The sequence below is a fragment of the Daphnia pulicaria genome, chromosome 1 (assembly GCF_021234035.1).
Source record: "Daphnia pulicaria isolate SC F1-1A chromosome 1, SC_F0-13Bv2, whole genome shotgun sequence".
NCBI classification, from domain to species: Eukaryota; Metazoa; Arthropoda; class Branchiopoda; order Diplostraca; family Daphniidae; genus Daphnia; species Daphnia pulicaria.
In genome coordinates this window covers 29,639,845-29,666,108 of record NC_060913.1, presented here as the reverse complement: position 1 = coordinate 29,666,108, position 26,264 = coordinate 29,639,845, and the positions used below count along the sequence as shown (strand labels likewise).

Below are 26,264 nucleotides of genomic sequence, written 5' to 3'. Positions count from 1 at the left end.
GTACAAGCCTCTCGGCTGTGCCGTGCGCTTCGCGCTTTACTTAGCTTGCGTTGCATAAGGATCTCAGAGCCAGAGAGATTAGATAGAGCTGCCCGAAGAAACCACCAACGTACAAGCCTCTCGGCTGTGCCGTGCGCTTCGCGCACGGCGTTTCAAATATCTTTCAGCAACAAAGAGGTTGGAGGACGTCTAGTAGCCTCTCGGCTGTGCCGTGCGCTTCGCGCACGGCGTTTCAAATATCTTTCAGCAACAAAGAGGTTGGAGGACGTCTAGTAGGCAATATCCAGTAAAAAATACGTTCCTTCCATTTTCAACTAATGCCAAAATAATACATTGTAGTCCATGTAGTATCACCCATCTTGGGAAGCACTTCAATTCAATTGGATTCACAAAAATAAAATAATTCCATGCCAACAGCATCCCGTATTCCCAAGCGGTCACCCATCCAAGTACTAACGGGACCCGACATAGCTTAACTTCCGGGAGCTGACGAGACCGGGTGAGTTCTATGTGGTATGGCCGTTGACATTAAACTAGACGCAATTACCCGACCATATTCGCCTCTAATCTATTACTTGTGCTTGAGATTTATCTTTTTGAAATACACACTAATCTTACCAAAACCACCGAAAAACTATCCGTTTGTCATTTTACAAATGTTGTCAGTATGTAGTAGTAGAATATCTTTGTTTCCGCATACAGACGTTTTTAATTTTTCATTTATTCAAAGTGCCCAATCAGAAGACCGGGCGTTAAAAAAATAAGTCATATAGACTCATCAATGCTCCTAACCACGGAAATCTTTAGTAAAAGGCGAAAGATTTATCCGGGTATTGATTAGAAACCAGAGTAAATAACAGTGGTATGCCTTGTATTTATATTCATTTCAAAATTTTGAAGTGCGCTTGTAAGGTTTTTTTTCGAAACATGCGTTTACATATCAAAATCCTTGTGCAATTCTTTATCAATGGGTACAGTTATTTTAAAGTAAATATCATGTATAAAGCTCGTTAACATGTTTTTGAACGAAACAGTTGTGCGCAGTGTTATTTTTGAAAAAAATGAACGATCTTTATGGTACAAGCCCAACACGTAGGTGGTGGGATCAGATGTTTACCCCGACATTCACCCTACAGCGGTTAACAATTTATTGAACTTCCCCTTTAAACATGGTGGAATCTTTTCACCTTGTCATTTGGAATCACCTTTTCAAATATTTTCCCCGTGTTCACAATGTTCCAACTGACTGATATTAATGGCCTTCAGCGAACGAATTAATCAGCCTTGTCTGACGTGCAATACCAACTAAATGGAAACAAAAATCACTTATACGATTTCACTTTCACCGTTTAATGTTATAAACACACTATGCAACACTCCAATTTTTCTAACTGACTGTAATTTTTTTTTTCTTGTACGCTGAAATGCTCCTGATGGAGCTATCAAAAATTGCCGACGACAAAGATTATTTCACTTCATCGTGGCGGGGTATTGGTTAAAGTTTTCAACTAGCAATAATCACACCTCGGGAGACCCTCATTGGTTATGATATTGCCACTGCGCAAAGCTAAATTATAATCAGAAAAGCAAGTCTACTTAAGCATTTGCTGAATTCGTTCTGCTTGGACGTGTTGGACCAACAATTTCGTTCAGAAATATTCATTTAGATTACCCTAGGCAAATTTTAATTTCCATCTCCCATTGGACTAATACCAACAGGGGACAGTTCATTACATACATGAAATAATTTTTGTCTTAATATCGGGTCAAATACTTGAAATTCTGTAAATGTGTATTTTTCTTCCATACATTTCAACAACTTCCTGCACACACAAAAAAAGGGAGGGGGAATTTCAGGTTTTCATTCCAAATTGTTTTTCACATTATGAACTATTGAAGTGAGCGAGCATTACTTTCCAACCAAACAAAATTTATAGTTAATCTGCGTGTTGACGTGAAAAATCAGTTTTCAGTGCCGTGACCAGGATTCGAACCTGGGTTACTACGGATTCATATCTAGTAGGTACCACAACGTAGGGTCCTAACCACTAGACGATCACGGCCAATCCATTGGCCATGATGATTTATATTAAAGTAGCTAAACATGAATTTCATTACTTTGTTGTTTCTTCCCAGAAAGAAAATCTGATGCTTCGCGTATTCCCAAGCGGTCAACCCTACCGTTTACTAACGGGACCAGATTTAGTTCAACTTCCGGCAGATGACAAGAATTTTTCTTACATTTATAGTGTGTTCAGGGAACGGCGCGAACGCAGTCCCCCACTACCAAAAATTGTACTCCCGAGTTAATCACATTTGGATTAATCGCAAGGGTCAGCCCATCCTTAGTGCAATGGAAAGGCCTCGCCCTGGAGGAACCACCTTGGTGATCATGGTTGCCTCTGAGCCAGGTAAGTATGATTGTGGATGCTTTTTCACTTTGTTTAATACTTTGTATACAGCAGAACAATATTGACAAAGAGTGTTCAAGTATTTGACTGACGTTTAGAGAATACCACCCACTTTCTTTCATCGACTTGAATTACGAACTCGAGCAAAATATAGTAAATAAAGCTCAGTATTTATTTCATGGTCTTGATCTTTGCAAATACTTTTCAAGAAACAAATTGCTTGTTTTTTTTCATTTGGTCGTCCAATTGGCAAATAAGAAAATAAGAAAATCGACTTTTCATATGAAAATACACGCATCTTCATATTTTAAAAAAAAACATCACATCGAAAGATGAACAGTACTAATTAGTTAACACAATCAAGTACGTATTTTTTTATGCTTTTCTTGATATTACGAAAAAAATACAATTAGAAAAAATTACAAACATGTCTACATGACAGTTTTGCAATTATACATGGTCTTTTATTATACGGTGCTAAGACAATTTCTGTTTTATTCAATATGTTCTCCCTCATAGAGGGTGAGCCGATCCCGGAGGTACTGCAATACCGGGTCAACCCGTGGCGGGAGCAGTGCAAGCACTGTATTCCCACCGTATGCCAAAAATCAGTTTAATATTCTGGGGTCCATTTGAACCCGTATCAGATATTAAGCTGATAAGAACAGATACTACACTTTGATCTTAGCCAAAAGGCCGAGAAGCGATAATGTTACAAGGATTACTGCCCAAAATAACCACTGAGGTTCAACACATTTCCGGTGGTGTACGAAGAATACTCATATCACTCAAAACATTCAAGAAATGCTATAAAATATTGAGTTGTTCATTTTTCCAGACGCGACCACTTGATGCTTATAAAGTTCATTTTCATTTGTTTTATTATGCTCATACTGTATTAAGGGAGATACAATTTACGCTGAAGGCGTTGCAAATTTTACTCTCGTTATCACACTAGGTCCTTTTTTTTCAGAATATGGCTTTGCCACGCCACCTGACGACAAAAGCTCTGAACGATAATTAATCATGATTAAATAACAATAACTAAAAGAATGCAATACGATCATAAAGTCATGACACATCCTCAAATTGACCAACCTCACTTTCACAATTTATTTTGCCATACAAGCAGATGATTTAAGGACACGAATACCTGGAATTATTATTAAGATGTATCTCTTTAGATTTTCAAGAATTTAAATTTGTTTTATCATCTCAACCACTCTGAACACGCTAGTTTCCTTCCGCTATTTCACATGGATTTAACGGAAACGGTCCTCAATGACTGTGTTTGATGCTGTCGAGACAGCTACACTCACAGCCTGTTTCACGCTCAGAAACCAGCGTCTTAACTCGTCATCGTGGGTTGAAAGGAGACAAGTTTCTGGTGGGAAACAAGTCAAGATATACTACAGAAATGATCCTGTGAAGTATGATCTTAAATGCAATGTTATTTTGCAGAACTCTAAATAAGGTTTGTACGATCAATGAGCTTTGGCGTAAATTACAGTGCATAGATCGATATTTCGGAATATTAAATTGAGATTTGCAATACTTGACGCACACAGTACATACATTGTCAGGTCTTGCATTTTGTTCATTTATTGAAACACCGAGAAGCTCTTTAATAGTTATAGAACAAGTGACGAGACCAATTTTGGACACAATAAAGAATCCGCGTGCTCATCAAATCAATTTATTACAGTAATGTATTATCGATTGAGAGCCCATTTATCAGCTGGGTGTTTGGCGTGCACCTATAATCCTGCTTCGGGGAGGCTTGGTAGAGTGGATGGCTTGAGTTTAGGAGCCCTGTTTCGTGATACCGCATGTTGATCAGGTGCCCGCACTAAGCTTGACATCAGCATGGATCTGCTAGAGGAATCTAGTAGGTGCAGGTTAGCTAAGGAGGAGCGTAGTGGGTCAGGAGGGAAACCTAGCAGCCAAAAGTTCCCGTGTTCGGCAGTAGTGGGATCGTGCCAGTGAGTGGGCGTCATGCAACAGCCTCAACAAAATAGCCAAACCTCTATCTTTTTTTTTGTCGTTAAAACTACCGAGATCAAACAAACATGCGTTCTACAATATATGGTATCATTAATCAAAGTCCCAGCAATACCCTTTTCAACTAATACCTAAAGAATACATTATATTCCATGTCTCATCTAACTTGGGGAGCAAAAATAAAATTACACCATGCCAACAGCATCCCGTATTCCCAAGCGGTCACCCATCCAAGTACTAACGGGACCCGACATAGCTTAACTTCCGGGAGCTGACGAGACCGGGTGAGTTCTATGTGGTGTGGCCGTTGACATCAATTCAGTCGCCATTACCCGACCATATTCGCCTCTAAATCTAGTTCTAATGCTTGCTTACTTTCTGTTCGAAATACACACCAACCTTAGCCAAACAAACGAGGACATATAAGTACATTTGTCAATGGACAACCGAATATAAAATTTGATAATATTTCCAAACGCCACTATTTTTGGCTAACTGTCATTTTTAATTTTCTCGTTCCGGGGATGTCCGATCAATGAGCCAACAATCCAAGTGTCATAAGGCTAACGATTGCTTCCCTTACTTAGCTTGCGTTGCATAAGGATCTCAGAGTCAGAGAGATTAGATAGAGCTGCCCGAAGAAACCACCAACGTACAAGCCTCTCGGCTGTGCCGTGCGCTTCGCGCTTTACTTAGCTTGCGTTGCATAAGGATCTCAGAGCCAGAGAGATTAGATAGAGCTGCCCGAAGAAACCACCAACGTACAAGCCTCTCGGCTGTGATCAAATCTGAGATCAAACAAACATGCGTTCTACAATATATGGTATCATTAATCAAAGTCCCAGCAATACCCTTTTCAACTAATACCTAAAGAATACATTATATTCCATGTCTCATCTAACTTGGGGAGCAAAAATAAAATTACACCATGCCAACAGCATCCCGTATTCCCAAGCGGTCACCCATCCAAGTACTAACGGGACCCGACATAGCTTAACTTCCGGGAGCTGACGAGACCGGGTGAGTTCTATGTGGTGTGGCCGTTGACATCAATTCAGTCGCCATTACCCGACCATATTCGCCTCTAAATCTAGTTCTAATGCTTGCTTACTTTCTGTTCGAAATACACACCAACCTTAGCCAAACAAACGAGGACATATAAGTACATTTGTCAATGGACAACCGAATATAAAATTTGATAATATTTCCAAACGCCACTATTTTTGGCTAACTGTCATTTTTAATTTTCTCGTTCCGGGGATGTCCGATCAATGAGCCAACAATCCAAGTGTCATAAGGCTAACGATTGCTTCCCTTACTTAGCTTGCGTTGCATAAGGATCTCAGAGTCAGAGAGATTAGATAGAGCTGCCCGAAGAAACCACCAACGTACAAGCCTCTCGGCTGTGCCGTGCGCTTCGCGCTTTACTTAGCTTGCGTTGCATAAGGATCTCAGAGCCAGAGAGATTAGATAGAGCTGCCCGAAGAAACCACCAACGTACAAGCCTCTCGGCTGTGCCGTGCGCTTCGCGCACGGCGTTTCAAATATCTTTCAGCAACAAAGAGGTTGGAGGACGTCTAGTAGCCTCTCGGCTGTACTTTCTGTTCGAAATACACACCAACCTTAGCCAAACAAACGAGGACATATAAGTACATTTGTCAATGGACAACCGAATATAAAATTTGATAATATTTCCAAACGCCACTATTTTTGGCTAACTGTCATTTTTAATTTTCTCGTTCCGGGGATGTCCGATCAATGAGCCAACAATCCAAGTGTCATAAGGCTAACGATTGCTTCCCTTACTTAGCTTGCGTTGCATAAGGATCTCAGAGTCAGAGAGATTAGATAGAGCTGCCCGAAGAAACCACCAACGTACAAGCCTCTCGGCTGTGCCGTGCGCTTCGCGCTTTACTTAGCTTGCGTTGCATAAGGATCTCAGAGCCAGAGAGATTAGATAGAGCTGCCCGAAGAAACCACCAACGTACAAGCCTCTCGGCTGTACGTTAAAACGAGGACATATAAGTACATTTGTCAATGGACAACCGAATATAAAATTTGATAATATTTCCAAACGCCACTATTTTTGGCTAACTGTCATTTTTAATTTTCTCGTTCCGGGGATGTCCGATCAATGAGCCAACAATCCAAGTGTCATAAGGCTAACGATTGCTTCCCTTACTTAGCTTGCGTTGCATAAGGATCTCAGAGTCAGAGAGATTAGATAGAGCTGCCCGAAGAAACCACCAACGTACAAGCCTCTCGGCTGTGTCGTGCGCTTCGCGCTTTACTTAGCTTGCGTTGCATAAGGATCTCAGAGCCAGAGAGATTAGATAGAGCTGCCCGAAGAAACCACCAACGTACAAGCCTCTCGGCTGTACGTTAAAACGAGGACATATAAGTACATTTGTCAATGGACAACCGAATATAAAATTTGATAATATTTCCAAACGCCACTATTTTTGGCTAACTGTCATTTTTAATTTTCTCGTTCCGGGGATGTCCGATCAATGAGCCAACAATCCAAGTGTCATAAGGCTAACGATTGCTTCCCTTACTTAGCTTGCGTTGCATAAGGATCTCAGAGTCAGAGAGATTAGATAGAGCTGCCCGAAGAAACCACCAACGTACAAGCCTCTCGGCTGTGCCGTGCGCTTCGCGCTTTACTTAGCTTGCGTTGCATAAGGATCTCAGAGCCAGAGAGATTAGATAGAGCTGCCCGAAGAAACCACCAACGTACAAGCCTCTCGGCTGTGCCGTGCGCTTCGCGCACGGCGTTTCAAATATCTTTCAGCAACAAAGAGGTTGGAGGACGTCTAGTAGCCTCTCGGCTGTACTTTCTGTTCGAAATACACACCAACCTTAGCCAAACAAACGAGGACATATAAGTACATTTGTCAATGGACAACCGAATATAAAATTTGATAATATTTCCAAACGCCACTATTTTTGGCTAACTGTCATTTTTAATTTTCTCGTTCCGGGGATGTCCGATCAATGAGCCAACAATCCAAGTGTCATAAGGCTAACGATTGCTTCCCTTACTTAGCTTGCGTTGCATAAGGATCTCAGAGTCAGAGAGATTAGATAGAGCTGCCCGAAGAAACCACCAACGTACAAGCCTCTCGGCTGTGCCGTGCGCTTCGCGCTTTACTTAGCTTGCGTTGCATAAGGATCTCAGAGCCAGAGAGATTAGATAGAGCTGCCCGAAGAAACCACCAACGTACAAGCCTCTCGGCTGTGCCGTGCGCTTCGCGCACGGCGTTTCAAATATCTTTCAGCAACAAAGAGGTTGGAGGACGTCTAGTAGCCTCTCGGCTGTACTTTCTGTTCGAAATACACACCAACCTTAGCCAAACAAACGAGGACATATAAGTACATTTGTCAATGGACAACCGAATATAAAATTTGATAATATTTCCAAACGCCACTATTTTTGGCTAACTGTCATTTTTAATTTTCTCGTTCCGGGGATGTCCGATCAATGAGCCAACAATCCAAGTGTCATAAGGCTAACGATTGCTTCCCTTACTTAGCTTGCGTTGCATAAGGATCTCAGAGTCAGAGAGATTAGATAGAGCTGCCCGAAGAAACCACCAACGTACAAGCCTCTCGGCTGTGCCGTGCGCTTCGCGCTTTACTTAGCTTGCGTTGCATAAGGATCTCAGAGCCAGAGAGATTAGATAGAGCTGCCCGAAGAAACCACCAACGTACAAGCCTCTCGGCTGTGCCGTGCGCTTCGCGCACGGCGTTTCAAATATCTTTCAGCAACAAAGAGGTTGGAGGACGTCTAGTAGCCTCTCGGCTGTACTTTCTGTTCGAAATACACACCAACCTTAGCCAAACAAACGAGGACATATAAGTACATTTGTCAATGGACAACCGAATATAAAATTTGATAATATTTCCAAACGCCACTATTTTTGGCTAACTGTCATTTTTAATTTTCTCGTTCCGGGGATGTCCGATCAATGAGCCAACAATCCAAGTGTCATAAGGCTAACGATTGCTTCCCTTACTTAGCTTGCGTTGCATAAGGATCTCAGAGTCAGAGAGATTAGATAGAGCTGCCCGAAGAAACCACCAACGTACAAGCCTCTCGGCTGTGCCGTGCGCTTCGCGCTTTACTTAGCTTGCGTTGCATAAGGATCTCAGAGCCAGAGAGATTAGATAGAGCTGCCCGAAGAAACCACCAACGTACAAGCCTCTCGGCTGTACGTTAAAACGAGGACATATAAGTACATTTGTCAATGGACAACCGAATATAAAATTTGATAATATTTCCAAACGCCACTATTTTTGGCTAACTGTCATTTTTAATTTTCTCGTTCCGGGGATGTCCGATCAATGAGCCAACAATCCAAGTGTCATAAGGCTAACGATTGCTTCCCTTACTTAGCTTGCGTTGCATAAGGATCTCAGAGTCAGAGAGATTAGATAGAGCTGCCCGAAGAAACCACCAACGTACAAGCCTCTCGGCTGTGTCGTGCGCTTCGCGCTTTACTTAGCTTGCGTTGCATAAGGATCTCAGAGCCAGAGAGATTAGATAGAGCTGCCCGAAGAAACCACCAACGTACAAGCCTCTCGGCTGTACGTTAAAACGAGGACATATAAGTACATTTGTCAATGGACAACCGAATATAAAATTTGATAATATTTCCAAACGCCACTATTTTTGGCTAACTGTCATTTTTAATTTTCTCGTTCCGGGGATGTCCGATCAATGAGCCAACAATCCAAGTGTCATAAGGCTAACGATTGCTTCCCTTACTTAGCTTGCGTTGCATAAGGATCTCAGAGTCAGAGAGATTAGATAGAGCTGCCCGAAGAAACCACCAACGTACAAGCCTCTCGGCTGTGCCGTGCGCTTCGCGCTTTACTTAGCTTGCGTTGCATAAGGATCTCAGAGCCAGAGAGATTAGATAGAGCTGCCCGAAGAAACCACCAACGTACAAGCCTCTCGGCTGTGCCGTGCGCTTCGCGCACGGCGTTTCAAATATCTTTCAGCAACAAAGAGGTTGGAGGACGTCTAGTAGCCTCTCGGCTGTACTTTCTGTTCGAAATACACACCAACCTTAGCCAAACAAACGAGGACATATAAGTACATTTGTCAATGGACAACCGAATATAAAATTTGATAATATTTCCAAACGCCACTATTTTTGGCTAACTGTCATTTTTAATTTTCTCGTTCCGGGGATGTCCGATCAATGAGCCAACAATCCAAGTGTCATAAGGCTAACGATTGCTTCCCTTACTTAGCTTGCGTTGCATAAGGATCTCAGAGTCAGAGAGATTAGATAGAGCTGCCCGAAGAAACCACCAACGTACAAGCCTCTCGGCTGTGCCGTGCGCTTCGCGCTTTACTTAGCTTGCGTTGCATAAGGATCTCAGAGCCAGAGAGATTAGATAGAGCTGCCCGAAGAAACCACCAACGTACAAGCCTCTCGGCTGTGCCGTGCGCTTCGCGCACGGCGTTTCAAATATCTTTCAGCAACAAAGAGGTTGGAGGACGTCTAGTAGCCTCTCGGCTGTACTTTCTGTTCGAAATACACACCAACCTTAGCCAAACAAACGAGGACATATAAGTACATTTGTCAATGGACAACCGAATATAAAATTTGATAATATTTCCAAACGCCACTATTTTTGGCTAACTGTCATTTTTAATTTTCTCGTTCCGGGGATGTCCGATCAATGAGCCAACAATCCAAGTGTCATAAGGCTAACGATTGCTTCCCTTACTTAGCTTGCGTTGCATAAGGATCTCAGAGTCAGAGAGATTAGATAGAGCTGCCCGAAGAAACCACCAACGTACAAGCCTCTCGGCTGTGCCGTGCGCTTCGCGCTTTACTTAGCTTGCGTTGCATAAGGATCTCAGAGCCAGAGAGATTAGATAGAGCTGCCCGAAGAAACCACCAACGTACAAGCCTCTCGGCTGTACGTTAAAACGAGGACATATAAGTACATTTGTCAATGGACAACCGAATATAAAATTTGATAATATTTCCAAACGCCACTATTTTTGGCTAACTGTCATTTTTAATTTTCTCGTTCCGGGGATGTCCGATCAATGAGCCAACAATCCAAGTGTCATAAGGCTAACGATTGCTTCCCTTACTTAGCTTGCGTTGCATAAGGATCTCAGAGTCAGAGAGATTAGATAGAGCTGCCCGAAGAAACCACCAACGTACAAGCCTCTCGGCTGTGTCGTGCGCTTCGCGCTTTACTTAGCTTGCGTTGCATAAGGATCTCAGAGCCAGAGAGATTAGATAGAGCTGCCCGAAGAAACCACCAACGTACAAGCCTCTCGGCTGTACGTTAAAACGAGGACATATAAGTACATTTGTCAATGGACAACCGAATATAAAATTTGATAATATTTCCAAACGCCACTATTTTTGGCTAACTGTCATTTTTAATTTTCTCGTTCCGGGGATGTCCGATCAATGAGCCAACAATCCAAGTGTCATAAGGCTAACGATTGCTTCCCTTACTTAGCTTGCGTTGCATAAGGATCTCAGAGTCAGAGAGATTAGATAGAGCTGCCCGAAGAAACCACCAACGTACAAGCCTCTCGGCTGTGCCGTGCGCTTCGCGCTTTACTTAGCTTGCGTTGCATAAGGATCTCAGAGCCAGAGAGATTAGATAGAGCTGCCCGAAGAAACCACCAACGTACAAGCCTCTCGGCTGTGCCGTGCGCTTCGCGCACGGCGTTTCAAATATCTTTCAGCAACAAAGAGGTTGGAGGACGTCTAGTAGCCTCTCGGCTGTACTTTCTGTTCGAAATACACACCAACCTTAGCCAAACAAACGAGGACATATAAGTACATTTGTCAATGGACAACCGAATATAAAATTTGATAATATTTCCAAACGCCACTATTTTTGGCTAACTGTCATTTTTAATTTTCTCGTTCCGGGGATGTCCGATCAATGAGCCAACAATCCAAGTGTCATAAGGCTAACGATTGCTTCCCTTACTTAGCTTGCGTTGCATAAGGATCTCAGAGTCAGAGAGATTAGATAGAGCTGCCCGAAGAAACCACCAACGTACAAGCCTCTCGGCTGTGCCGTGCGCTTCGCGCTTTACTTAGCTTGCGTTGCATAAGGATCTCAGAGCCAGAGAGATTAGATAGAGCTGCCCGAAGAAACCACCAACGTACAAGCCTCTCGGCTGTGCCGTGCGCTTCGCGCACGGCGTTTCAAATATCTTTCAGCAACAAAGAGGTTGGAGGACGTCTAGTAGCCTCTCGGCTGTGCCGTGCGCTTCGCGCACGGCGTTTCAAATATCTTTCAGCAACAAAGAGGTTGGAGGACGTCTAGTAGGCAATATCCAGTAAAAAATACGTTCCTTCCATTTTCAACTAATGCCAAAATAATACATTGTAGTCCATGTAGTATCACCCATCTTGGGAAGCACTTCAATTCAATTGGATTCACAAAAATAAAATAATTCCATGCCAACAGCATCCCGTATTCCCAAGCGGTCACCCATCCAAGTACTAACGGGACCCGACATAGCTTAACTTCCGGGAGCTGACGAGACCGGGTGAGTTCTATGTGGTATGGCCGTTGACATTAAACTAGACGCAATTACCCGACCATATTCGCCTCTAATCTATTACTTGTGCTTGAGATTTATCTTTTTGAAATACACACTAATCTTACCAAAACCACCGAAAAACTATCCGTTTGTCATTTTACAAATGTTGTCAGTATGTAGTAGTAGAATATCTTTGTTTCCGCATACAGACGTTTTTAATTTTTCATTTATTCAAAGTGCCCAATCAGAAGACCGGGCGTTAAAAAAATAAGTCATATAGACTCATCAATGCTCCTAACCACGGAAATCTTTAGTAAAAGGCGAAAGATTTATCCGGGTATTGATTAGAAACCAGAGTAAATAACAGTGGTATGCCTTGTATTTATATTCATTTCAAAATTTTGAAGTGCGCTTGTAAGGTTTTTTTTCGAAACATGCGTTTACATATCAAAATCCTTGTGCAATTCTTTATCAATGGGTACAGTTATTTTAAAGTAAATATCATGTATAAAGCTCGTTAACATGTTTTTGAACGAAACAGTTGTGCGCAGTGTTATTTTTGAAAAAAATGAACGATCTTTATGGTACAAGCCCAACACGTAGGTGGTGGGATCAGATGTTTACCCCGACATTCACCCTACAGCGGTTAACAATTTATTGAACTTCCCCTTTAAACATGGTGGAATCTTTTCACCTTGTCATTTGGAATCACCTTTTCAAATATTTTCCCCGTGTTCACAATGTTCCAACTGACTGATATTAATGGCCTTCAGCGAACGAATTAATCAGCCTTGTCTGACGTGCAATACCAACTAAATGGAAACAAAAATCACTTATACGATTTCACTTTCACCGTTTAATGTTATAAACACACTATGCAACACTCCAATTTTTCTAACTGACTGTAATTTTTTTTTTCTTGTACGCTGAAATGCTCCTGATGGAGCTATCAAAAATTGCCGACGACAAAGATTATTTCACTTCATCGTGGCGGGGTATTGGTTAAAGTTTTCAACTAGCAATAATCACACCTCGGGAGACCCTCATTGGTTATGATATTGCCACTGCGCAAAGCTAAATTATAATCAGAAAAGCAAGTCTACTTAAGCATTTGCTGAATTCGTTCTGCTTGGACGTGTTGGACCAACAATTTCGTTCAGAAATATTCATTTAGATTACCCTAGGCAAATTTTAATTTCCATCTCCCATTGGACTAATACCAACAGGGGACAGTTCATTACATACATGAAATAATTTTTGTCTTAATATCGGGTCAAATACTTGAAATTCTGTAAATGTGTATTTTTCTTCCATACATTTCAACAACTTCCTGCACACACAAAAAAAGGGAGGGGGAATTTCAGGTTTTCATTCCAAATTGTTTTTCACATTATGAACTATTGAAGTGAGCGAGCATTACTTTCCAACCAAACAAAATTTATAGTTAATCTGCGTGTTGACGTGAAAAATCAGTTTTCAGTGCCGTGACCAGGATTCGAACCTGGGTTACTACGGATTCATATCTAGTAGGTACCACAACGTAGGGTCCTAACCACTAGACGATCACGGCCAATCCATTGGCCATGATGATTTATATTAAAGTAGCTAAACATGAATTTCATTACTTTGTTGTTTCTTCCCAGAAAGAAAATCTGATGCTTCGCGTATTCCCAAGCGGTCAACCCTACCGTTTACTAACGGGACCAGATTTAGTTCAACTTCCGGCAGATGACAAGAATTTTTCTTACATTTATAGTGTGTTCAGGGAACGGCGCGAACGCAGTCCCCCACTACCAAAAATTGTACTCCCGAGTTAATCACATTTGGATTAATCGCAAGGGTCAGCCCATCCTTAGTGCAATGGAAAGGCCTCGCCCTGGAGGAACCACCTTGGTGATCATGGTTGCCTCTGAGCCAGGTAAGTATGATTGTGGATGCTTTTTCACTTTGTTTAATACTTTGTATACAGCAGAACAATATTGACAAAGAGTGTTCAAGTATTTGACTGACGTTTAGAGAATACCACCCACTTTCTTTCATCGACTTGAATTACGAACTCGAGCAAAATATAGTAAATAAAGCTCAGTATTTATTTCATGGTCTTGATCTTTGCAAATACTTTTCAAGAAACAAATTGCTTGTTTTTTTTCATTTGGTCGTCCAATTGGCAAATAAGAAAATAAGAAAATCGACTTTTCATATGAAAATACACGCATCTTCATATTTTAAAAAAAAACATCACATCGAAAGATGAACAGTACTAATTAGTTAACACAATCAAGTACGTATTTTTTTATGCTTTTCTTGATATTACGAAAAAAATACAATTAGAAAAAATTACAAACATGTCTACATGACAGTTTTGCAATTATACATGGTCTTTTATTATACGGTGCTAAGACAATTTCTGTTTTATTCAATATGTTCTCCCTCATAGAGGGTGAGCCGATCCCGGAGGTACTGCAATACCGGGTCAACCCGTGGCGGGAGCAGTGCAAGCACTGTATTCCCACCGTATGCCAAAAATCAGTTTAATATTCTGGGGTCCATTTGAACCCGTATCAGATATTAAGCTGATAAGAACAGATACTACACTTTGATCTTAGCCAAAAGGCCGAGAAGCGATAATGTTACAAGGATTACTGCCCAAAATAACCACTGAGGTTCAACACATTTCCGGTGGTGTACGAAGAATACTCATATCACTCAAAACATTCAAGAAATGCTATAAAATATTGAGTTGTTCATTTTTCCAGACGCGACCACTTGATGCTTATAAAGTTCATTTTCATTTGTTTTATTATGCTCATACTGTATTAAGGGAGATACAATTTACGCTGAAGGCGTTGCAAATTTTACTCTCGTTATCACACTAGGTCCTTTTTTTTCAGAATATGGCTTTGCCACGCCACCTGACGACAAAAGCTCTGAACGATAATTAATCATGATTAAATAACAATAACTAAAAGAATGCAATACGATCATAAAGTCATGACACATCCTCAAATTGACCAACCTCACTTTCACAATTTATTTTGCCATACAAGCAGATGATTTAAGGACACGAATACCTGGAATTATTATTAAGATGTATCTCTTTAGATTTTCAAGAATTTAAATTTGTTTTATCATCTCAACCACTCTGAACACGCTAGTTTCCTTCCGCTATTTCACATGGATTTAACGGAAACGGTCCTCAATGACTGTGTTTGATGCTGTCGAGACAGCTACACTCACAGCCTGTTTCACGCTCAGAAACCAGCGTCTTAACTCGTCATCGTGGGTTGAAAGGAGACAAGTTTCTGGTGGGAAACAAGTCAAGATATACTACAGAAATGATCCTGTGAAGTATGATCTTAAATGCAATGTTATTTTGCAGAACTCTAAATAAGGTTTGTACGATCAATGAGCTTTGGCGTAAATTACAGTGCATAGATCGATATTTCGGAATATTAAATTGAGATTTGCAATACTTGACGCACACAGTACATACATTGTCAGGTCTTGCATTTTGTTCATTTATTGAAACACCGAGAAGCTCTTTAATAGTTATAGAACAAGTGACGAGACCAATTTTGGACACAATAAAGAATCCGCGTGCTCATCAAATCAATTTATTACAGTAATGTATTATCGATTGAGAGCCCATTTATCAGCTGGGTGTTTGGCGTGCACCTATAATCCTGCTTCGGGGAGGCTTGGTAGAGTGGATGGCTTGAGTTTAGGAGCCCTGTTTCGTGATACCGCATGTTGATCAGGTGCCCGCACTAAGCTTGACATCAGCATGGATCTGCTAGAGGAATCTAGTAGGTGCAGGTTAGCTAAGGAGGAGCGTAGTGGGTCAGGAGGGAAACCTAGCAGCCAAAAGTTCCCGTGTTCGGCAGTAGTGGGATCGTGCCAGTGAGTGGGCGTCATGCAACAGCCTCAACAAAATAGCCAAACCTCTATCTTTTTTTTTGTCGTTAAAACTACCGAGATCAAACAAACATGCGTTCTACAATATATGGTATCATTAATCAAAGTCCCAGCAATACCCTTTTCAACTAATACCTAAAGAATACATTATATTCCATGTCTCATCTAACTTGGGGAGCAAAAATAAAATTACACCATGCCAACAGCATCCCGTATTCCCAAGCGGTCACCCATCCAAGTACTAACGGGACCCGACATAGCTTAACTTCCGGGAGCTGACGAGACCGGGTGAGTTCTATGTGGTGTGGCCGTTGACATCAATTCAGTCGCCATTACCCGACCATATTCGCCTCTAAATCTAGTTCTAATGCTTGCTTACTTTCTGTTCGAAATACACACCAACCTTAGCCAAACAAACGAGGACATATAAGTACATTTGTCAATGGACAACCGAATATAAAATTTGATAATATTTCCAAACGCCACTATTTTTGGCTAACTGTCATTTTTAATTTTCTCGTTCCGGGGATGTCCGATCAATGAGCCAACAATCCAAGTGTCATAAGGCTAACGATTGCTTCCCTTACTTAGCTTGCGTTGCATAAGGATCTCAGAGTCAGAGAGATTAGATAGAGCTGCCCGAAGAAACCACCAACGTACAAGCCTCTCGGCTGTGCCGTGCGCTTCGCGCTTTACTTAGCTTGCGTTGCATAAGGATCTCAGAGCCAGAGAGATTAGATAGAGCTGCCCGAAGAAACCACCAACGTACAAGCCTCTCGGCTGTGATCAAATCTGAGATCAAACAAACATGCGTTCTACAATATATGGTATCATTAATCAAAGTCCCAGCAATACCCTTTTCAACTAATACCTAAAGAATACATTATATTCCATGTCTCATCTAACTTGGGGAGCAAAAATAAAATTACACCATGCCAACAGCATCCCGTATTCCCAAGCGGTCACCCATCCAAGTACTAACGGGACCCGACATAGCTTAACTTCCGGGAGCTGACGAGACCGGGTGAGTTCTATGTGGTGTGGCCGTTGACATCAATTCAGTCGCCATTACCCGACCATATTCGCCTCTAAATCTAGTTCTAATGCTTGCTTACTTTCTGTTCGAAATACACACCAACCTTAGCCAAACAAACGAGGACATATAAGTACATTTGTCAATGGACAACCGAATATAAAATTTGATAATATTTCCAAACGCCACTATTTTTGGCTAACTGTCATTTTTAATTTTCTCGTTCCGGGGATGTCCGATCAATGAGCCAACAATCCAAGTGTCATAAGGCTAACGATTGCTTCCCTTACTTAGCTTGCGTTGCATAAGGATCTCAGAGTCAGAGAGATTAGATAGAGCTGCCCGAAGAAACCACCAACGTACAAGCCTCTCGGCTGTGCCGTGCGCTTCGCGCTTTACTTAGCTTGCGTTGCATAAGGATCTCAGAGCCAGAGAGATTAGATAGAGCTGCCCGAAGAAACCACCAACGTACAAGCCTCTCGGCTGTGCCGTGCGCTTCGCGCACGGCGTTTCAAATATCTTTCAGCAACAAAGAGGTTGGAGGACGTCTAGTAGCCTCTCGGCTGTACTTTCTGTTCGAAATACACACCAACCTTAGCCAAACAAACGAGGACATATAAGTACATTTGTCAATGGACAACCGAATATAAAATTTGATAATATTTCCAAACGCCACTATTTTTGGCTAACTGTCATTTTTAATTTTCTCGTTCCGGGGATGTCCGATCAATGAGCCAACAATCCAAGTGTCATAAGGCTAACGATTGCTTCCCTTACTTAGCTTGCGTTGCATAAGGATCTCAGAGTCAGAGAGATTAGATAGAGCTGCCCGAAGAAACCACCAACGTACAAGCCTCTCGGCTGTGCCGTGCGCTTCGCGCTTTACTTAGCTTGCGTTGCATAAGGATCTCAGAGCCAGAGAGATTAGATAGAGCTGCCCGAAGAAACCACCAACGTACAAGCCTCTCGGCTGTACGTTAAAACGAGGACATATAAGTACATTTGTCAATGGACAACCGAATATAAAATTTGATAATATTTCCAAACGCCACTATTTTTGGCTAACTGTCATTTTTAATTTTCTCGTTCCGGGGATGTCCGATCAATGAGCCAACAATCCAAGTGTCATAAGGCTAACGATTGCTTCCCTTACTTAGCTTGCGTTGCATAAGGATCTCAGAGTCAGAGAGATTAGATAGAGCTGCCCGAAGAAACCACCAACGTACAAGCCTCTCGGCTGTGTCGTGCGCTTCGCGCTTTACTTAGCTTGCGTTGCATAAGGATCTCAGAGCCAGAGAGATTAGATAGAGCTGCCCGAAGAAACCACCAACGTACAAGCCTCTCGGCTGTACGTTAAAACGAGGACATATAAGTACATTTGTCAATGGACAACCGAATATAAAATTTGATAATATTTCCAAACGCCACTATTTTTGGCTAACTGTCATTTTTAATTTTCTCGTTCCGGGGATGTCCGATCAATGAGCCAACAATCCAAGTGTCATAAGGCTAACGATTGCTTCCCTTACTTAGCTTGCGTTGCATAAGGATCTCAGAGTCAGAGAGATTAGATAGAGCTGCCCGAAGAAACCACCAACGTACAAGCCTCTCGGCTGTGCCGTGCGCTTCGCGCTTTACTTAGCTTGCGTTGCATAAGGATCTCAGAGCCAGAGAGATTAGATAGAGCTGCCCGAAGAAACCACCAACGTACAAGCCTCTCGGCTGTGCCGTGCGCTTCGCGCACGGCGTTTCAAATATCTTTCAGCAACAAAGAGGTTGGAGGACGTCTAGTAGCCTCTCGGCTGTACTTTCTGTTCGAAATACACACCAACCTTAGCCAAACAAACGAGGACATATAAGTACATTTGTCAATGGACAACCGAATATAAAATTTGATAATATTTCCAAACGCCACTATTTTTGGCTAACTGTCATTTTTAATTTTCTCGTTCCGGGGATGTCCGATCAATGAGCCAACAATCCAAGTGTCATAAGGCTAACGATTGCTTCCCTTACTTAGCTTGCGTTGCATAAGGATCTCAGAGTCAGAGAGATTAGATAGAGCTGCCCGAAGAAACCACCAACGTACAAGCCTCTCGGCTGTGCCGTGCGCTTCGCGCTTTACTTAGCTTGCGTTGCATAAGGATCTCAGAGCCAGAGAGATTAGATAGAGCTGCCCGAAGAAACCACCAACGTACAAGCCTCTCGGCTGTGCCGTGCGCTTCGCGCACGGCGTTTCAAATATCTTTCAGCAACAAAGAGGTTGGAGGACGTCTAGTAGCCTCTCGGCTGTACTTTCTGTTCGAAATACACACCAACCTTAGCCAAACAAACGAGGACATATAAGTACATTTGTCAATGGACAACCGAATATAAAATTTGATAATATTTCCAAACGCCACTATTTTTGGCTAACTGTCATTTTTAATTTTCTCGTTCCGGGGATGTCCGATCAATGAGCCAACAATCCAAGTGTCATAAGGCTAACGATTGCTTCCCTTACTTAGCTTGCGTTGCATAAGGATCTCAGAGTCAGAGAGATTAGATAGAGCTGCCCGAAGAAACCACCAACGTACAAGCCTCTCGGCTGTGCCGTGCGCTTCGCGCTTTACTTAGCTTGCGTTGCATAAGGATCTCAGAGCCAGAGAGATTAGATAGAGCTGCCCGAAGAAACCACCAACGTACAAGCCTCTCGGCTGTGCCGTGCGCTTCGCGCACGGCGTTTCAAATATCTTTCAGCAACAAAGAGGTTGGAGGACGTCTAGTAGCCTCTCGGCTGTACTTTCTGTTCGAAATACACACCAACCTTAGCCAAACAAACGAGGACATATAAGTACATTTGTCAATGGACAACCGAATATAAAATTTGATAATATTTCCAAACGCCACTATTTTTGGCTAACTGTCATTTTTAATTTTCTCGTTCCGGGGATGTCCGATCAATGAGCCAACAATCCAAGTGTCATAAGGCTAACGATTGCTTCCCTTACTTAGCTTGCGTTGCATAAGGATCTCAGAGTCAGAGAGATTAGATAGAGCTGCCCGAAGAAACCACCAACGTACAAGCCTCTCGGCTGTGCCGTGCGCTTCGCGCTTTACTTAGCTTGCGTTGCATAAGGATCTCAGAGCCAGAGAGATTAGATAGAGCTGCCCGAAGAAACCACCAACGTACAAGCCTCTCGGCTGTGCCGTGCGCTTCGCGCACGGCGTTTCAAATATCTTTCAGCAACAAAGAGGTTGGAGGACGTCTAGTAGCCTCTCGGCTGTACTTTCTGTTCGAAATACACACCAACCTTAGCCAAACAAACGAGGACATATAAGTACATTTGTCAATGGACAACCGAATATAAAATTTGATAATATTTCCAAACGCCACTATTTTTGGCTAACTGTCATTTTTAATTTTCTCGTTCCGGGGATGTCCGATCAATGAGCCAACAATCCAAGTGTCATAAGGCTAACGATTGCTTCCCTTACTTAGCTTGCGTTGCATAAGGATCTCAGAGTCAGAGAGATTAGATAGAGCTGCCCGAAGAAACCACCAACGTACAAGCCTCTCGGCTGTGCCGTGCGCTTCGCGCTTTACTTAGCTTGCGTTGCATAAGGATCTCAGAGCCAGAGAGATTAGATAGAGCTGCCCGAAGAAACCACCAACGTACAAGCCTCTCGGCTGTACGTTAAAACGAGGACATATAAGTACATTTGTCAATGGACAACCGAATATAAAATTTGATAATATTTCCAAACGCCACTATTTTTGGCTAACTGTCATTTTTAATTTTCTCGTTCCGGGGATGTCCGATCAATGAGCCAACAATCCAAGTGTCATAAGGCTAACGATTGCTTCCCTTACTTAGCTTGCGTTGCATAAGGATCTCAGAGTCAGAGAGATTAGATAGAGCTGCCCGAAGAAACCACCAACGTACAAGCCTCTCGGCTGTGTCGTGCGCTTCGCGCTTTACTTAGCTTGCGTTGCATAAGGATCTCAGAGCCAGAGAGATTAGATAGAGCTGCCCGAAGAAACCACCAACGTACAAGCCTCTCGGCTGTACGTTAAAACGAGGACATATAAGTACATTTGTCAATGGACAACCGAATATAAAATTTGATAATATTTCCAAACGCCACTATTTTTGGCTAACTGTCATTTTTAATTTTCTCGTTCCGGGGATGTCCGATCAATGAGCCAACAATCCAAGTGTCATAAGGCTAACGATTGCTTCCCTTACTTAGCTTGCGTTGCATAAGGATCTCAGAGTCAGAGAGATTAGATAGAGCTGCCCGAAGAAACCACCAACGTACAAGCCTCTCGGCTGTGCCGTGCGCTTCGCGCTTTACTTAGCTTGCGTTGCATAAGGATCTCAGAGCCAGAGAGATTAGATAGAGCTGCCCGAAGAAACCACCAACGTACAAGCCTCTCGGCTGTGCCGTGCGCTTCGCGCACGGCGTTTCAAATATCTTTCAGCAACAAAGAGGTTGGAGGACGTCTAGTAGCCTCTCGGCTGTACGCCGAGAGGCTTGTACGTTGGTGGTTTCTTCGGGCAGCTCTATCTAATCTCTCTGGCTCTGAGATCCTTATGCAACGCAAGCTAAGTAAAGCGCGAAGCGCACGGCACAGCCGAGAGGCTTGTACGTTGGTGGTTTCTTCGGGCAGCTCTATCTAATCTCTCTGACTCTGAGATCCTTATGCAACGCAAGCTAAGTAAGGGAAGCAATCGTTAGCCTTATGACACTTGGATTGTTGGCTCATTGATCGGACATCCCCGGAACGAGAAAATTAAAAATGACAGTTAGCCAAAAATAGTGGCGTTTGGAAATATTATCAAATTTTATATTCGGTTGTCCATTGACAAATGTACTTATATGTCCTCGTTTGTTTGGCTAAGGTTGGTGTGTATTTCGAACAGAAAGTAAGCAAGCATTAGAACTAGATTTAGAGGCGAATATGGTCGGGTAATGGCGACTGAATTGATGTCAACGGCCACACCACATAGAACTCACCCGGTCTCGTCAGCTCCCGGAAGTTAAGCTATGTCGGGTCCCGTTAGTACTTGGATGGGTGACCGCTTGGGAATACGGGATGCTGTTGGCATGGTGTAATTTTATTTTTGCTCCCCAAGTTAGATGAGACATGGAATATAATGTATTCTTTAGGTATTAGTTGAAAAGGGTATTGCTGGGACTTTGATTAATGATACCATATATTGTAGAACGCATGTTTGTTTGATCTCAGATTTGATCACAGCCGAGAGGCTTGTACGTTGGTGGTTTCTTCGGGCAGCTCTATCTAATCTCTCTGGCTCTGAGATCCTTATGCAACGCAAGCTAAGTAAAGCGCGAAGCGCACGGCACAGCCGAGAGGCTTGTACGTTGGTGGTTTCTTCGGGCAGCTCTATCTAATCTCTCTGACTCTGAGATCCTTATGCAACGCAAGCTAAGTAAGGGAAGCAATCGTTAGCCTTATGACACTTGGATTGTTGGCTCATTGATCGGACATCCCCGGAACGAGAAAATTAAAAATGACAGTTAGCCAAAAATAGTGGCGTTTGGAAATATTATCAAATTTTATATTCGGTTGTCCATTGACAAATGTACTTATATGTCCTCGTTTGTTTGGCTAAGGTTGGTGTGTATTTCGAACAGAAAGTAAGCAAGCATTAGAACTAGATTTAGAGGCGAATATGGTCGGGTAATGGCGACTGAATTGATGTCAACGGCCACACCACATAGAACTCACCCGGTCTCGTCAGCTCCCGGAAGTTAAGCTATGTCGGGTCCCGTTAGTACTTGGATGGGTGACCGCTTGGGAATACGGGATGCTGTTGGCATGGTGTAATTTTATTTTTGCTCCCCAAGTTAGATGAGACATGGAATATAATGTATTCTTTAGGTATTAGTTGAAAAGGGTATTGCTGGGACTTTGATTAATGATACCATATATTGTAGAACGCATGTTTGTTTGATCTCGGTAGTTTTAACGACAAAAAAAAAGATAGAGGTTTGGCTATTTTGTTGAGGCTGTTGCATGACGCCCACTCACTGGCACGATCCCACTACTGCCGAACACGGGAACTTTTGGCTGCTAGGTTTCCCTCCTGACCCACTACGCTCCTCCTTAGCTAACCTGCACCTACTAGATTCCTCTAGCAGATCCATGCTGATGTCAAGCTTAGTGCGGGCACCTGATCAACATGCGGTATCACGAAACAGGGCTCCTAAACTCAAGCCATCCACTCTACCAAGCCTCCCCGAAGCAGGATTATAGGTGCACGCCAAACACCCAGCTGATAAATGGGCTCTCAATCGATAATACATTACTGTAATAAATTGATTTGATGAGCACGCGGATTCTTTATTGTGTCCAAAATTGGTCTCGTCACTTGTTCTATAACTATTAAAGAGCTTCTCGGTGTTTCAATAAATGAACAAAATGCAAGACCTGACAATGTATGTACTGTGTGCGTCAAGTATTGCAAATCTCAATTTAATATTCCGAAATATCGATCTATGCACTGTAATTTACGCCAAAGCTCATTGATCGTACAAACCTTATTTAGAGTTCTGCAAAATAACATTGCATTTAAGATCATACTTCACAGGATCATTTCTGTAGTATATCTTGACTTGTTTCCCACCAGAAACTTGTCTCCTTTCAACCCACGATGACGAGTTAAGACGCTGGTTTCTGAGCGTGAAACAGGCTGTGAGTGTAGCTGTCTCGACAGCATCAAACACAGTCATTGAGGACCGTTTCCGTTAAATCCATGTGAAATAGCGGAAGGAAACTAGCGTGTTCAGAGTGGTTGAGATGATAAAACAAATTTAAATTCTTGAAAATCTAAAGAGATACATCTTAATAATAATTCCAGGTATTCGTGTCCTTAAATCATCTGCTTGTATGGCAAAATAAATTGTGAAAGTGAGGTTGGTCAATTTGAGGATGTGTCATGACTTTATGATCGTATTGCATTCTTTTAGTTATTGTTATTTAATCATGATTAATTATCGTTCAGAGCTTTTGTCGTCAGGTGGCGTGGCAAAGCCATATTCTGAAAAAAAAGGACCTAGTGTGATAACGAGAGTAAAATTTGCAACGCCTTCAGCGTAAATTGTATCTCCCTTAATACAGTATGAGCATAATAAAACAAATGAAAATGAACTTTATAAGCATCAAGTGGTCGCGTCTGGAAAAATGAACAACTCAATATTTTATAGCATTTCTTGAATGTTTTGAGTGATATGAGTATTCTTCGTACACCACCGGAAATGTGTTGAACCTCAGTGGTTATTTTGGGCAGTAATCCTTGTAACATTATCGCTTCTCGGCCTTTTGGCTAAGATCAAAGTGTAGTATCTGTTCTTATCAGCTTAATATCTGATACGGGTTCAAATGGACCCCAGAATATTAAACTGATTTTTGGCATACGGTGGGAATACAGTGCTTGCACTGCTCCCGCCACGGGTTGACCCGGTATTGCAGTACCTCCGGGATCGGCTCACCCTCTATGAGGGAGAACATATTGAATAAAACAGAAATTGTCTTAGCACCGTATAATAAAAGACCATGTATAATTGCAAAACTGTCATGTAGACATGTTTGTAATTTTTTCTAATTGTATTTTTTTCGTAATATCAAGAAAAGCATAAAAAAATACGTACTTGATTGTGTTAACTAATTAGTACTGTTCATCTTTCGATGTGATGTTTTTTTTTAAAATATGAAGATGCGTGTATTTTCATATGAAAAGTCGATTTTCTTATTTTCTTATTTGCCAATTGGACGACCAAATGAAAAAAAACAAGCAATTTGTTTCTTGAAAAGTATTTGCAAAGATCAAGACCATGAAATAAATACTGAGCTTTATTTACTATATTTTGCTCGAGTTCGTAATTCAAGTCGATGAAAGAAAGTGGGTGGTATTCTCTAAACGTCAGTCAAATACTTGAACACTCTTTGTCAATATTGTTCTGCTGTATACAAAGTATTAAACAAAGTGAAAAAGCATCCACAATCATACTTACCTGGCTCAGAGGCAACCATGATCACCAAGGTGGTTCCTCCAGGGCGAGGCCTTTCCATTGCACTAAGGATGGGCTGACCCTTGCGATTAATCCAAATGTGATTAACTCGGGAGTACAATTTTTGGTAGTGGGGGACTGCGTTCGCGCCGTTCCCTGAACACACTATAAATGTAAGAAAAATTCTTGTCATCTGCCGGAAGTTGAACTAAATCTGGTCCCGTTAGTAAACGGTAGGGTTGACCGCTTGGGAATACGCGAAGCATCAGATTTTCTTTCTGGGAAGAAACAACAAAGTAATGAAATTCATGTTTAGCTACTTTAATATAAATCATCATGGCCAATGGATTGGCCGTGATCGTCTAGTGGTTAGGACCCTACGTTGTGGTACCTACTAGATATGAATCCGTAGTAACCCAGGTTCGAATCCTGGTCACGGCACTGAAAACTGATTTTTCACGTCAACACGCAGATTAACTATAAATTTTGTTTGGTTGGAAAGTAATGCTCGCTCACTTCAATAGTTCATAATGTGAAAAACAATTTGGAATGAAAACCTGAAATTCCCCCTCCCTTTTTTTGTGTGTGCAGGAAGTTGTTGAAATGTATGGAAGAAAAATACACATTTACAGAATTTCAAGTATTTGACCCGATATTAAGACAAAAATTATTTCATGTATGTAATGAACTGTCCCCTGTTGGTATTAGTCCAATGGGAGATGGAAATTAAAATTTGCCTAGGGTAATCTAAATGAATATTTCTGAACGAAATTGTTGGTCCAACACGTCCAAGCAGAACGAATTCAGCAAATGCTTAAGTAGACTTGCTTTTCTGATTATAATTTAGCTTTGCGCAGTGGCAATATCATAACCAATGAGGGTCTCCCGAGGTGTGATTATTGCTAGTTGAAAACTTTAACCAATACCCCGCCACGATGAAGTGAAATAATCTTTGTCGTCGGCAATTTTTGATAGCTCCATCAGGAGCATTTCAGCGTACAAGAAAAAAAAAATTACAGTCAGTTAGAAAAATTGGAGTGTTGCATAGTGTGTTTATAACATTAAACGGTGAAAGTGAAATCGTATAAGTGATTTTTGTTTCCATTTAGTTGGTATTGCACGTCAGACAAGGCTGATTAATTCGTTCGCTGAAGGCCATTAATATCAGTCAGTTGGAACATTGTGAACACGGGGAAAATATTTGAAAAGGTGATTCCAAATGACAAGGTGAAAAGATTCCACCATGTTTAAAGGGGAAGTTCAATAAATTGTTAACCGCTGTAGGGTGAATGTCGGGGTAAACATCTGATCCCACCACCTACGTGTTGGGCTTGTACCA

General features: G+C 41.9%; 25 non-coding genes across 25 annotated transcripts; 7 read left to right on the top strand and 18 right to left on the bottom strand.

Annotated features, from left to right (window-relative positions):
* Positions 1–408: 408 nt before the first annotated feature.
* Positions 409–527, bottom strand: LOC124322981. Its single transcript, XR_006915231.1, has one exon. It is a non-coding gene; the product is annotated as a 5S ribosomal RNA (ribosomal RNA).
* A 203-nt stretch (positions 528–730) lies between these two features.
* On the bottom strand, positions 731–853 carry LOC124322790. The gene has a single exon (XR_006915051.1). It is a non-coding gene; the product is annotated as a U5 spliceosomal RNA (small nuclear RNA).
* Positions 854–1,427: 574 nt separating this feature from the next.
* Positions 1,428–1,569, bottom strand: LOC124322598. Its single transcript, XR_006914872.1, has one exon. It is a non-coding gene; the product is annotated as a U4 spliceosomal RNA (small nuclear RNA).
* A 404-nt stretch (positions 1,570–1,973) lies between these two features.
* Positions 1,974–2,063, bottom strand: Trnah-gug. The gene is given in 2 exon segments: positions 1,974–2,008; positions 2,027–2,063. It is a non-coding gene; the product is annotated as a tRNA-His (tRNA).
* A 192-nt stretch (positions 2,064–2,255) lies between these two features.
* Positions 2,256–2,419, bottom strand: LOC124321962. The gene has a single exon (XR_006914323.1). It is a non-coding gene; the product is annotated as a U1 spliceosomal RNA (small nuclear RNA).
* A 509-nt stretch (positions 2,420–2,928) lies between these two features.
* On the bottom strand, positions 2,929–3,119 carry LOC124322155. Its single transcript, XR_006914505.1, has one exon. It is a non-coding gene; the product is annotated as a U2 spliceosomal RNA (small nuclear RNA).
* A 510-nt stretch (positions 3,120–3,629) lies between these two features.
* On the bottom strand, positions 3,630–3,851 carry LOC124322388. The gene has a single exon (XR_006914676.1). It is a non-coding gene; the product is annotated as a small nucleolar RNA U3 (small nucleolar RNA).
* Positions 3,852–4,605: 754 nt separating this feature from the next.
* On the bottom strand, positions 4,606–4,724 carry LOC124323093. Its single transcript, XR_006915338.1, has one exon. It is a non-coding gene; the product is annotated as a 5S ribosomal RNA (ribosomal RNA).
* A 617-nt stretch (positions 4,725–5,341) lies between these two features.
* On the bottom strand, positions 5,342–5,460 carry LOC124323092. Its single transcript, XR_006915337.1, has one exon. It is a non-coding gene; the product is annotated as a 5S ribosomal RNA (ribosomal RNA).
* A 6,413-nt stretch (positions 5,461–11,873) lies between these two features.
* On the bottom strand, positions 11,874–11,992 carry LOC124322970. The gene has a single exon (XR_006915220.1). It is a non-coding gene; the product is annotated as a 5S ribosomal RNA (ribosomal RNA).
* Positions 11,993–12,195: 203 nt separating this feature from the next.
* On the bottom strand, positions 12,196–12,318 carry LOC124322789. The gene has a single exon (XR_006915050.1). It is a non-coding gene; the product is annotated as a U5 spliceosomal RNA (small nuclear RNA).
* A 574-nt stretch (positions 12,319–12,892) lies between these two features.
* Positions 12,893–13,034, bottom strand: LOC124322597. The gene has a single exon (XR_006914871.1). It is a non-coding gene; the product is annotated as a U4 spliceosomal RNA (small nuclear RNA).
* A 404-nt stretch (positions 13,035–13,438) lies between these two features.
* On the bottom strand, positions 13,439–13,528 carry Trnah-gug. The gene is given in 2 exon segments: positions 13,439–13,473; positions 13,492–13,528. It is a non-coding gene; the product is annotated as a tRNA-His (tRNA).
* Positions 13,529–13,720: 192 nt separating this feature from the next.
* On the bottom strand, positions 13,721–13,884 carry LOC124321961. Its single transcript, XR_006914322.1, has one exon. It is a non-coding gene; the product is annotated as a U1 spliceosomal RNA (small nuclear RNA).
* Positions 13,885–14,393: 509 nt separating this feature from the next.
* On the bottom strand, positions 14,394–14,584 carry LOC124322154. Its single transcript, XR_006914504.1, has one exon. It is a non-coding gene; the product is annotated as a U2 spliceosomal RNA (small nuclear RNA).
* Positions 14,585–15,094: 510 nt separating this feature from the next.
* LOC124322387 lies at positions 15,095–15,316 on the bottom strand. Its single transcript, XR_006914675.1, has one exon. It is a non-coding gene; the product is annotated as a small nucleolar RNA U3 (small nucleolar RNA).
* Positions 15,317–16,070: 754 nt separating this feature from the next.
* On the bottom strand, positions 16,071–16,189 carry LOC124323091. The gene has a single exon (XR_006915336.1). It is a non-coding gene; the product is annotated as a 5S ribosomal RNA (ribosomal RNA).
* A 617-nt stretch (positions 16,190–16,806) lies between these two features.
* On the bottom strand, positions 16,807–16,925 carry LOC124323090. The gene has a single exon (XR_006915335.1). It is a non-coding gene; the product is annotated as a 5S ribosomal RNA (ribosomal RNA).
* A 4,954-nt stretch (positions 16,926–21,879) lies between these two features.
* On the top strand, positions 21,880–21,998 carry LOC124323089. Its single transcript, XR_006915334.1, has one exon. It is a non-coding gene; the product is annotated as a 5S ribosomal RNA (ribosomal RNA).
* Positions 21,999–22,615: 617 nt separating this feature from the next.
* On the top strand, positions 22,616–22,734 carry LOC124323088. Its single transcript, XR_006915333.1, has one exon. It is a non-coding gene; the product is annotated as a 5S ribosomal RNA (ribosomal RNA).
* Positions 22,735–23,488: 754 nt separating this feature from the next.
* On the top strand, positions 23,489–23,710 carry LOC124322386. Its single transcript, XR_006914674.1, has one exon. It is a non-coding gene; the product is annotated as a small nucleolar RNA U3 (small nucleolar RNA).
* A 510-nt stretch (positions 23,711–24,220) lies between these two features.
* Positions 24,221–24,411, top strand: LOC124322153. Its single transcript, XR_006914503.1, has one exon. It is a non-coding gene; the product is annotated as a U2 spliceosomal RNA (small nuclear RNA).
* A 509-nt stretch (positions 24,412–24,920) lies between these two features.
* On the top strand, positions 24,921–25,084 carry LOC124321960. The gene has a single exon (XR_006914321.1). It is a non-coding gene; the product is annotated as a U1 spliceosomal RNA (small nuclear RNA).
* A 192-nt stretch (positions 25,085–25,276) lies between these two features.
* Positions 25,277–25,366, top strand: Trnah-gug. Its single transcript is given in 2 exon segments — positions 25,277–25,313; positions 25,332–25,366. It is a non-coding gene; the product is annotated as a tRNA-His (tRNA).
* A 404-nt stretch (positions 25,367–25,770) lies between these two features.
* LOC124322596 lies at positions 25,771–25,912 on the top strand. The gene has a single exon (XR_006914870.1). It is a non-coding gene; the product is annotated as a U4 spliceosomal RNA (small nuclear RNA).
* The last annotated feature ends 352 nt before the right edge of the window (positions 25,913–26,264 follow it).